At 41.1% G+C, this 11,257-nt stretch overlaps 1 pseudogene; it reads right to left on the reverse strand.

The window, feature by feature from the left end:
• Positions 1–5,048: 5,048 nt before the first annotated feature.
• Positions 5,049–5,648, reverse strand: LOC118025116 (annotated as a pseudogene).
• Positions 5,649–11,257: the final 5,609 nt, after the last annotated feature.

Raw genomic sequence — 11,257 nt, forward strand, 5'->3', positions numbered from 1 at the left:
GTCCCGCATCGGGCTCCCTGCTCAGTGGGAGGCCTGCTTCTCCCTCTCCCACTCCCCCTGCTTGTGTTCCCTCTCTGGCTATGTCTCTCTCTGTCAAATAAATAAATAAAATCTTCTTAAAGAAATAGATGAATGGATAAAGAAGATGTGGTAGTAAATATATATATAGTGGAATATTACTCGGCCATAAAAAAGAATGAGATCTTGCCATTTGTGACGACATGGATGGACCTAAAGAGTATTACGCTAAGGGAAATAAGTGAGACAGAGAAAGACAAACAGCATATGATTTTACTCTAAAAAACAAATCAAACAAAAAACCAAACAGACTCTTAAATACAGAAAACAAACTGGTAGTTGCCAACGGGAGATGACTGGGGACAGAATAGGTGAAGGGGACTAAGAGATACAAATTTTCAGTAATAAAAGAAATAAATCATGATAATGAAAAGTACAGCATAGGAAATACAGTAAATAATGTAATAACATTGAATGGTGACAGATGGTGACCACATTTACCGTGGTGAGCACTGAATGATGTGTTGCCAAATCCCCATGTTGCACACCTGAAACTAATATAACATTGTATATTGCATAATAATTATATTTCAATGGTACAGAAAATTTTAAAAAAACCATTGTTCTGAGTATAATAAAATTATTATTTGTCTCTTGTCAGTGTTAGCCACACTAAAAGTGAACAAGACATTGAGTGTATCTGATGGATACAACAGGAAGCACCACCTCTAAGGCATTAAAATAAAAATTAAAAAATTGAACCTGACTCTAATCCAGCTATCAGTTCACAGGAAATATGAGAAATACAGGAAGAAGTTAAATAACACCATAAGGAAGTGAAGAAACAAATCCAGGATGTGAGATATTCTATAAGACAAATGGCCCAGTTTCTTCTCAAATAAATGGTATGAAAAAGAAAAGGGACAGGAAGGAAGATCTGTTATGGATAAAAAGAGACTTAAGAGCTCTATCAAGTGATATATTTTGTGAGTTTAGTTTGTATCCTGATTCAGGTAAACCAACTGGGGAAAAAAAACCATTTGAGACAAACATGGGAAATTGAACATGGGCTGAATATTAGATGGTATTAGAAAATAGGGGCGGGCGCCTGGGTGGCTCAGTTGGTTAAGCGACTGCCTTCGGCTCAGGTCATGATCCTGGAGTCCCCGGATCGAGTCCCGCATCGGGCTCCCTGCTCGGCAGGGAGTCTGCTTCTCCTTCTGACCCTCCCCCCTTTCATGTGCTCTCTCTCTCAAATAAATAAATAAAATCTTTAAAAAAAAAAAAAAAAGAAAATAGGGGCACCTGGGTGGCTCAGTCGAGTGTCCAACTCTTGGTTTTGGCTCAGGTCATGATCTTGGGTTCGTGAGACTGAGCCCTGCATCGGGCTCCACGCTCAGCGGGGAGTCTGCTTCTCCTCCTCCCTCTGCCCCTCCCCCCTGTTTGTGCCCTCTCTCTCTCAAATAAATAAAATCTTAAAAAAATAAATAAAAATGAATGAATAAATAAATGTTAATCTTGTTGGGTGTAATAATGATATTGTGGCTATATTAACAAAATCTGTTAGTGATACTGTGCAATACAAAACAATGGTCCTCCAAAGATGTCCACATCTTAATCCCTAGAACCTGTGAATATGTTACTTTACATGGCAAAAGGGATTTTGCAGTTGTGAATAAGGATGTCAACATGGGAAGATTATTCTGGATTACCTGGTAGTTCCAATGCAATCACAAGTATCTTTGTAAGAAGGATGAAGGACGAGTCAGAGTCAGAAAAGGAGATATGACAATGGAACCAGAGGTTCCAAGAAGGTGCCTTGAAGATGGAGGAAGGGCAATAAGCCCAGTAACACAGGCTGACTCTAGAAGTTAAAAATGTCAAGAACATAGATTCACCCTCAGAGCCTCCGGAAGGAACACATCCCTGGTGACACCTGGATTTTAGGACTTCTTTATCCCCCACAACTATAATATATTTGTGTTGTTTTAAGTCACAAAATCTGTTGTAATTTCTTACAGTAGTAATAGGAAAACTTACAAATACCTTCATGAATACAGCCTTTGGTTCAACCAAATTATTTTTAGCCTAAATTCCCAGGAGTAGGTTTACTGGGTCATGGCTATCACCACATTTGAATATTTTGCTTTCCAAAGGGTGTTTACCCATTGTCCACACTGCCAGCGAGTAACCTGGAAAGCATGGACCACCATTCGATTTTTTTTCATCATTCAACTTAAAAAAAAAAATTTAGTAAATTTATTTTATTTATTTATTTATTTTTAAAGATTTTATTTATTTCAGAGAGAGAGAATGAGAGAGAGCACATGAGAGGGGGAGGATCAGAGGGAGAAGCAGACTCCCCGCCGAGCAGGGAGCCCGACGCGGGACTCGATCCCGGGACTCCAGGATCATGACCTGAGCAGAAGGCAGTCGCTTAACCAACTGAGCCACCCAGGCGCCCTAATTTAGTAAATTTAAAAGTACATCTTGGGGTGCTTGGCTGGCTCACTCTATAGAGTATGTGACTCTTGATCCTGGGATTGTGAGTTTGAGCCCCACATTAGGTATAGAGATTCCTTAAAAAAATCTTAGGGTTGCCTGAGTGGCTCAGTTGGTTAGACGTCTGACTTTTGATTTCATCTCAGATCATGATCTCAGGATCATGAGAATGAGCCCCGCATTGAGCTTCACACTCCGTGTAAAGTCGGCTTGTCCCTCTCCCTCCCCATCTGCCCCTCTACCCACTCTCACGAACGCTCTCCCTCTCTCAAATAAATAAATAAAATATTTAGAAACAAATAAAATCTTAAAAAAATGGTTAAGATGGCTCAACTACAATAAAAATTTTTTAATAAAAAAATAAAACGAAGTTCTAAAAATATAAAAAGGTTAAGATGATAAATTTTTTGTGTATTTTACCATAGTTTAAAAATTTTTTAAAGATTTTATTTATTTATTTGACAGAGAGAGACTCAGCAAGAGAGGGAACACAAGCAGGGGGAGAGGGAGAGGGAGAAGCAGGCTTCCCTCGGAGCAGGGAGCCCGATGCGGGGCTCGATCCCAGGACCCTGGGACCATGACCTGAGCTGAAGGCAGACGCTTAATGACTGAGCCACCCAGGCACCCCCATAGTTAAAATATTTTTAAAATTTTATTTAAAAATTAATTTTTCAAAAAGTATATCTCAGGCACTTTATTTGTATATTTTTATTACCAGTGAGAATGAATATATTTCCATTTATTTACCCCTTGAATTTTCTCATGTATGAATCAGGTTATACCCTTTTTCTATTTTATTTATTGGATTTACTATTTAAAGATTTGTTTAGGGCGCCTGGGTGGCTCAGTTGGTTAAGCGACTGCCTTCAGCTCAGGTCATGATCCTGGAGTCCCGGGATCGAGTCCCGCATCGGGCTCCCTGCTTGGCAGGGAGTCTGCTTCTCCCTCTGACCCTCCTCCCTCTCATGCTCTCTGTCTCTCATTCTCTCTCTCACTCAAATAAATAAATAAAATCTTAAAAAAAAAAAAAGATTTGTTTATTTAAGAGAGAGAGAAGGTACATGTGCAAGCTTTGTGGGGAGGGGCAGAGGGAGAGGGAGAGAGAGTATCCTAAGCCAACTCCACGCTGAGCACGGAGCCCCATGCAGGGCTTGATCCCACAACCCTGAGATCACGACCTGAGCTGAAATCTAGAGTCGGACACGTAACTGCCTGTGCCAGGATTTACTATTTATTCAAATAGTCAATTTTTACTTTCAATGCTAAAAAACCTTCTTCCAGAGATCTGAGTTATTTGATTCTATTTTATGCTAGTATTTCTCTAAGTTGATTCTTTTTTTTTTTAAAGATTTTATTTGACAAAGAGAGCACAAGCGGAGGGAGAAGCAGACAGAGGGAGAGGGAGAAGCAGGCTCCTTGGGATCCCAATGTGGGGCTCCATCCCAGGACCCTGGGATCATGACCTGAGCTGAAGGCAAATGCTTAACCGACCGACACCCCTCTGTAAGTTGATTCTTAACCTTACTTCGTCAAATTTAAAAACGAATTGGCAAGTGGCATAAAGTGTAGACCTAACTTCTCTCTCTAATTTACTATTGTCCTCAAGCCACTTATTAGATAAACTTTCCTTCTTCCTAAGTCATGGAATCTTAAGAGATTTGGAAGTGATGGGTTTTACTAGTGATTTAGAGAATAGCAGACTCTTGTTTGGGATCAGCCACAAAAGCAGAAGGATGCAGATGTGGTGGATTGTTCATACGCCCAAGCCTCTCCTTGGCACCTGACAGGAGCATTGAGGAGAGATGGCAGGACGGAGAGGAGGGGCCCGGGGAGCCACCTGTACTCCCATCTTTTTTTTTTTTTTTTAAGATTTTATTTATTTGACAGAGAGAGAGAGCACAAATAGGCAGAGTGGCAGGCAGAGGGAGAGGGAGAAGCAGGCTCTCTGCTGAGCGGGGAGCCAGATGTGGGGCTCGATCCCAGGACCCCAGGATCATGGCCTGAGCTGAAGGCAGCTGCTTAACCGACTGAGCCACCCAGGCGCCCCCTGTACTCCCATCTTTTGGCACAATATAAAAGTGGGTATTTTCCGGTGGGTCAAATGAACAAGACAGTAATTTGCTGGGCTGAACCCACTTGCCTGTAACCTACCAAGAGGGGAAGCCCCTCAGAAACCTCCCAACAAATTTACACAGGTGTCCCCAAGCAAGCTAGCTGCTGGCTGCCTGCCATATATATATAACTAAGGAGAAGTTATCCCAGCAGTGTAAATATGAGTCCATATTAGAAGCTCTATTAATATAATTTACCATACTTACTCATTAAAGAAAAATAGTTCATAAAAATAGAGCCCAAAAAGCATGCAGTAAAAAGTCAACACCCTTAAAAAAAAAATTCTTTAGTTTCTATACCCAGTGTGAGGCTTGAACTCACAACCCCAAGCTCAAGAGCCACAGGCTCTACTGACTGAGCCAGCCAGGTGCCCCAACACTCACTCATTTTTTTTTTTCATGTAGACTGCTCGTTTATTAGCACTGATGCTGCGACATAACGGTTTCCAGTGAAGATGCTGAGCTGCATGGAGGTGGCAGAACAGGGTGAGGCTCAGATGGGTGAGTGGCGGGCTCCCATTTCTTCCACTTGTTCTCGTCGTTGTCCCACTTGGCTGAGAAGGCCTGAATCGGGCTGACCTTCATGTCGAGCATCCTCTTGGTCTGCTTGACCACTCACTGCTCTTCAAAGGTGTGCGGGCCGGGAGGTGCACATAGTGCTTCTCCCAAATCAGAATGAGAGCGGTGAAGCCCAAGAACATGGTGGTGCCCACAACCATCTTCTACTCATTCGTGCTCCTGTTCATTTCAGCAAAGCTCTCATTGAATGGGATGCGGTATAATCAACCTTCTCATCAGTGGAGAGCCTTCTCCTTCTCTTTCAAGGCCTTCAGGCTGGCAGAGAGGTTCTTGTCGGGGGCCACATTGGGCAGGGGATAGTCACAGACTATCTGTCCCCTGGACAGAACTCGGGAGAACATAGTCTTCACTCTTCACAACACTTCCATGCGCTCGTACACACAGTGAGGTGGAAATTGCTCTCTTGCCAATTAGGCTAAACACTCTGGTAGCCAACATTCGGCCGCTGCCCTCTGCCCACCACGACCGGAAGAGTTAAACTCATTTTTTGATAAACATTCTTACCAAATTAGAAATAGAAGGATCTCTTTAACTTGATTAAACAAACAAACAAACAAACAAACAAAAACTAGGGGCACCTGGGTGTCTCAGTCGGTTAAGTGTCCTACTCTTTTTTTTTTTATTTTAAAGATTTTATTTATTTATTTGAGACAGAGAGAATGAGAGACAGAAAGCATGAGAGGGAGGAGGGTCAGAGGGAGAAGCAGACTCCCCGCCGAGCAGGGAGCCCGATGCGGGACTCGATCCCGGGACTCCAGGATCATGACCTGAGCCGAAGGCAGTCGCTTAACCAACTGAGCCACCCAGGCGCCCCTTTTTTTTTTTTTTTAAAGATTTTTATTTATTTATTTGTCAGAGAGAGAGAGAGAGCACAAGTGGGGGGAGCAGCAGAGGGAGAGGGAGAAGCAGGCTCCCCACTGAGCAGGGAGCCCGACGCGGGGCTCGATCCCAGGACTCCAGGATCACGACCTGAGCCGAAGGCAGTCGCTTAACCGACTGAGCCACCCAGCCGCCCTAAGTGTCCTACTCTTGATCTCAACTCAGGTCTTGATCTCAGGGTCGTGAGTTCAAGAAAAAACAAAACAAAACAAAAACAACAATAACTACATATCAGAAACCAATAGAAAACATTACTCTTAATGGTGAAATATTAGACATTTCCATTAAAATATGGAATTTAACAATAAATGCCCATATTGATCTCATTCAATATTCCTCTGATGCTCCATAGATATGGAGAAAAGCGAATAGGAACTATATATGTATTCTAAAGGTATAGACAAAATTTTCAGCAGTGCACTCTGGAAAGCCAAGCCAATGAACTGAAAAACTATTAGAATAGGAGCGCCTGGGTTGCTCAGTTGGTTAAGTGACCAACTCTTGATTTCAGCTCAGGTCATGATCATGATCTCAAGGTTTCGAGATAGAGCCCCTCGTTGGGGCCACTCTCAATGGGGAGTCTGCTGGAGATTCTCTCTCCGTCTCCCTCTGCCCCCCCACCCCGTGCTCTTTCTCTCTCAAAAAAAACAAAACAAAACAAAAAAAAAACTGTTAGAATAAAGTCCAGTGAGGCAGATGGATGTAAGGTAAATTCAAAAATCCTTAATTCTTGTATATATTAGCAGTGATGATCAGAAATAAAAAGCAGGGGGTGCCTGGGTGGCTCAGATGGTTAAGTGTCTGCCTTCAGCTCAGGTCATGATCCCAGGGTCCTGGGATCAAGCCCCGCATTGGGCTCCTTGCTCCGTGGGAAGCTTGCTTCTCCCTGTCCCACTCCCCCTGCTTGTGTTCCCTCTCTCTCTGTGTCTCTCTCTGTCAAATAAATAAATAAAATCTTAAAAAAAAATAAAAAGCAGAAGGAAACCCCATTTATAATATCAATAGTCTCTTAAATACTTGGAAACAAAATTAAATGGAAATACATAAGATCTCTAGAAATCTAATTATTTAAAATAATTAAGATCATACCAAAGACACTTGAAGAAAATTAGAGAAATGTATTCCTAAATGGGAAGATGTATTTTTTAAAAGATTCCCATTTTTCCCCTAATCAATCTATAAATTCAGGACAACTCGATCAAAATCAAAATGGATCTTGAGAGAATGTTTCAATTGATTCTCCAGTTCATCTGGGAAACTAATAATACAAAATGAGTGAAATTTTGAAGAAAAAATTTACCCTATCACATATGATAATGTGCTGTAAAACTATTGTAATAAATAATATCATATTGGGTCACCTGGGTGGCTCAGTCAGTTAAGCAACTGCCTTCGGCTCAGGTCGTGATCCTGGAGTCCCAGGATCAAGTCCCACATCAGGCTCCCTGCTTAGCGGGGAGTCTGCTTCTCCCTCTGACCTCTCCCCTCTCATGCTCTCTCTCATTCTCTCTCTCTCTCAAATAAATAAATAAAATCTTTAAAAAAAAACCCTGATTTTAGGGGCGCCTGGGTGGCTCAGTTGGTTAAGCGACTGCCTTCGGCTCAGGTCATGATCCTGGAGTCCCTGGATCGAGTCCTGCATCGGGCTCCCTGCTCAGCTGGGAGTCTGCTTCTCCCTCTGACCCTCCTCCCTCTCATGCTCTCTGTATCTCATTCTCTCTGTCTCAAATAAATAAATAAAATCTTTAAAAAAATAAAATAAAATAAAATAAAAAAACCCCTGATTTTAACCTTCTTTTAATGCATTTTTTATTGTTTTCTAAGTATAATTATATTTTTAACAATGCAATAATACTGAACATGTGATCTTATTTCTTGGCTTTTATACTTAATTACACATTGTGAGAATTTTTTAATGTGCATTTTCATATATACATCTATATTGTAAAGGTAATTAATATATTTTAAAAATTTAAACAAATTCAAAAGATTTAAAATAAAATAATTAGCCTGTTTTTACAAATAAAAAGACAATGATAACTTAAAAAAACAACAACAACTAAACTGCAAGGTCCTGGAGGCAATGACTCATGGTATTTTTTTATGTCCTATTTCCTTCTTGTAGTGCTTAGTACACTACCATGTATGGATACTTTACTCAAGACAGGTCAGGTGAGGTCTTGTTTCCATTAGAGGAAATTTTTCAATGAAGCTGGGAGATTTGTAGGTAAGGGCGTGATTTAATGACCTGGTGATTGTTTTAAAGGGTTTTCAATGGAGTAGGAAGTACTCATTAACACAGGAACTATGAGAAGAGCAGTACCATACTGTGAGAACCACCTCAATACAGCACCATGATTTCCTTTTGTAAGTGATCTCTCCACCCAACGTGGAGCTCAAACTCATGACCCTGAGATCAAGAGTCACAAGTCCTACGGACTGAGCCAGCCAGCGCCCTGTGCACCATGATTTTTTATAACTGTTTATAGTCCCAGATGCTATATCAAAAATGCTTCTGCTTATTTATTTATTTTTAAAGAATTCTTTTTTTTTTTTTTAAAGATTTTATTTATTTATTTGACAGAGAGAGACAGCGAGAGCGGGAACACAAGCAGGGGGAGTGGGAGAGGGAGAAGCAGGCTTCCCGCCGAGCAGGGAGCCCGATGCGGGGCTCGATCCCAGGACCCCGGGATCATGACCTGAGCCGAAGGCAGACGTCCAACGACTGAGCCACCCAGGCGCCCCTCTACTTTTTTATTCAACATAGTACTGGAAGTCTGAGCCACAGAAATCAAACAAGAAAAAGAAAAGAAATGAAAGACATCCAAATTGGTCAGGAAAAAGTAAAACTTTCACTATATATATTTTTTAAAGATTTTATTTATTTATTTGAGAGAGAGAGAATGAGAGAGAGAGGACACATGAGAGGGGATAGGGTCAGAGGACGAAGCAGACTCCCTGCCGAGCAGGGAGCCCAATGCAGGACTCGATCCCGGGACTCCAGGATCATGACCTGAGCCGAAGGCAGTCACTTAACCAACTGAGCCACCCAGGCGCCCTTTCACTATATTTTTAACAGATGTAAACTATTTATTGAATATTTGCCACCAAATTTTGTTAAATACATTATCTTGCAGCATATCACTTTCAAGGATTGATTATTTATTTATTATTATTTATTGGGGGGAGAGAGAGAGAGCACAAGCAGAGGGAGAAGCAGGCTCCCAGCTGAGCAAGGAGTCCCAGGCAGGACTCAATCCCAGGACCCTGAGATCATGACCTGAGCCAAAGGCAGATGTTTAACAACTGAGCCACCCAGGCACCCTCTGCTTAAGATTCTTTCCCTCTCCCTCTCCCCCTCCCAAATAAATCTCTCAAATAAATAAATAAATAAATTATCTTTTAAAAAACTTTCACTATTTTCAGAAGACACGATACTATACATAGAAAACTCCACCTAAAGTCCTAAAGACTCCACCAAAAACTACGATAAGTGATAAGTGAATTCAGTAAGGTCACAGGATTCAAAATCAATGTACAGAAATCCATTGCATTTCTACACACTAATAATGAAGTAGTAGAAAGATAAATTAAGAAAACAGGGTGCCTGGGTGGCTCAGTTGGTTAAGCGACTGCCTTCGGCTCAGGTCATGATCCTGGAGTCCCGGGATTGAGTCCCATATCGGGCTCCTTGCTCGGCAGGGGGTCTGCTTCTCCCTCTGACCCTCCCCCCTCTCATGTGCTCTCTCTTTCTCATTCTCTCTCTCAAATAAATAAATAAAATCTTTAAAAAAAAAAAAGAAAAGAAAACAATCCCATGTATAATTGCACCAAAAATAATAAAATACCTAGGAATAAACTCAACCAAAGAGATGAAAGACCTATACTCTGAAAACTATAAAACACTGATGAAAGAAATTGAAGACAACACAAACAAGTGGAAAGATAGTCCATGTTCATGGATTGGAAGAACAAATATTGTTAAAATGTCCATACTACTCAAAGCAATCTACGGATTTAATGCAATCCCTATCAAAATACCAATAGTATTTTTCACAGAACTAGAACAAATAATCCTAAAATTTGTATGGAATCACAAAAGACTCCAAATAGCCAAAGCAGTCTTAAAAAAAGAAAAAGCTGTAGGTAACGCAATCCCAGATTTCAAGATACACTACCAAGCGGTAGTAGTCAAAACAGTTCTGTGGTCACACAAAAATAGACACACAGATCAATGGAACAGAATAGAGAGACCAGCAAATGACATATCCAATAAAGGGTTAGTATCCAAAATATATAAATAACTTATACAACCCGACACCAAAAGAACCCCCAAATAATCCAATTAAAAAATGGGCAGGAGATATGAACAGATGGCATGTGTCTCATGACAAGATGTTCAACATCACTCATCAGGGAAATTCAAATCAAAACCATAATGAAATAGCACCTCACAACTGTGAGAATGCCTAAAATCAAAAACACAAGAAACAAGTGTTGGTGAGGATGTGGAGAAAAAAGGAACCCTCTTACACTGTTGGTGGGAATGTAAGCTGGTGCAGCCACTGTGAAAAACAGTATGGAGCTTCCTCCAAAAAATTAAAATTAGAACTACCATGTGATCTAGTAATTCCACTACTGGATATTTACCCAAAGAATACCAAAACACTAATTCAAAAAGATACATGCAGGGAGCCTGGGTGGCTCAGTCCGTTATGTGTCTGCCTTTGGTTCAGGTCATGATCCCAGGGTCCTGGGACAGAGACCCGAATCAGGCTCCCTGCTCAGAGGGGAGTCTGCTTCTCCCTCTGCCCCTCCCCCACCCCCACTCATGCTCCCTTGCTCACTTGCTCTCTCTCACAAAAACTAAAATATTTTTTAAAAAGATATATGCACACTTATTTTTATTGCAGCATTATTTACAATAGCCAAACTGTGGAAGCAGCCCAAGTGTCCACCAGTAGATGAATGGACAAAGAAGATGTGGTGTATATACACAATGGAATATTATTCAGCCATAAAAAAGAATGAAATCTTGTCATTTGCAACAACATGGATGGATCTAGAGAATATAATGCAAAGTAAAATAACCAGTCAGAGAAAGACAAACACCATACAAAACAAGTAAGGATGCCTGGGTGGTTCAGTCGGTTAAGCATCCAACTCAA

This window comes from Mirounga leonina, unplaced genomic scaffold (genome assembly GCF_011800145.1).
Source record: "Mirounga leonina isolate KUSES-001 unplaced genomic scaffold, KU_Mleo_1.0 Mir_200, whole genome shotgun sequence".
Classification (NCBI taxonomy): Eukaryota; Metazoa; Chordata; class Mammalia; order Carnivora; family Phocidae; genus Mirounga; species Mirounga leonina.